At 79.9% G+C, this 379-nt stretch overlaps 1 protein-coding gene across 1 annotated transcript in view; it reads left to right on the top strand.

Annotated features, from left to right (window-relative positions):
* Window positions 1-253: 253 nt before the first annotated feature.
* The window catches only part of MFSD6 (major facilitator superfamily domain containing 6), a 94,400-nt gene continuing 94,274 nt past the window's right edge, over window positions 254-379 (top strand). Inside the window, exon 1 of the mRNA XM_017852900.1 lies at window positions 254-366. The gene's annotated coding sequence lies outside the window, so the exon portion shown is untranslated. The remainder of the gene's footprint in view (window positions 367-379) is intronic.

Below are 379 nucleotides of genomic sequence, written 5' to 3'. Positions count from 1 at the left end.
GCCGCCGCAGGAGGCGGAGCGCTGCACCTGGCGGCGGGTCCTCGGCGCCCGGCCCTGAAACGGGTCCAGCCGGTAGTGAGCAGCGGCAACTGTGAGGCCCGGGCCGGGGAGGAGGAGGAGCCGCAGCGGGAGAGAAGGTCGCGCCGGCGGGAGCGCTGGGCCCTCCGCCTCCGTGGCCCCACCCGGTCCGCATCCCTCGCCGCGCCCCGCCCAGCCCGCCGCAGCCCCCAAGGAGCGCGTGAGCTGCCCGGGATGGTGCGCGCTGCCCCGACAGCCGCCTCCCCGGGGCCCCGAGCCACTGCCCCGCGCTCCGGGGACAGGGTTCCCCGCGCCCCGCGCAGCTGAGCGCTGCCGCCGCCGCAGCAGGTGAGTCGGGCCC

This window comes from Rhinopithecus bieti, unplaced genomic scaffold (genome assembly GCF_001698545.2).
Source record: "Rhinopithecus bieti isolate Rb0 unplaced genomic scaffold, ASM169854v2 scaffold_35609, whole genome shotgun sequence".
Classification (NCBI taxonomy): Eukaryota; Metazoa; Chordata; class Mammalia; order Primates; family Cercopithecidae; genus Rhinopithecus; species Rhinopithecus bieti.
The sequence above is the reverse complement of the archived record's forward strand: the minus strand, read 5'-3'. Positions and strand labels throughout refer to the sequence as shown.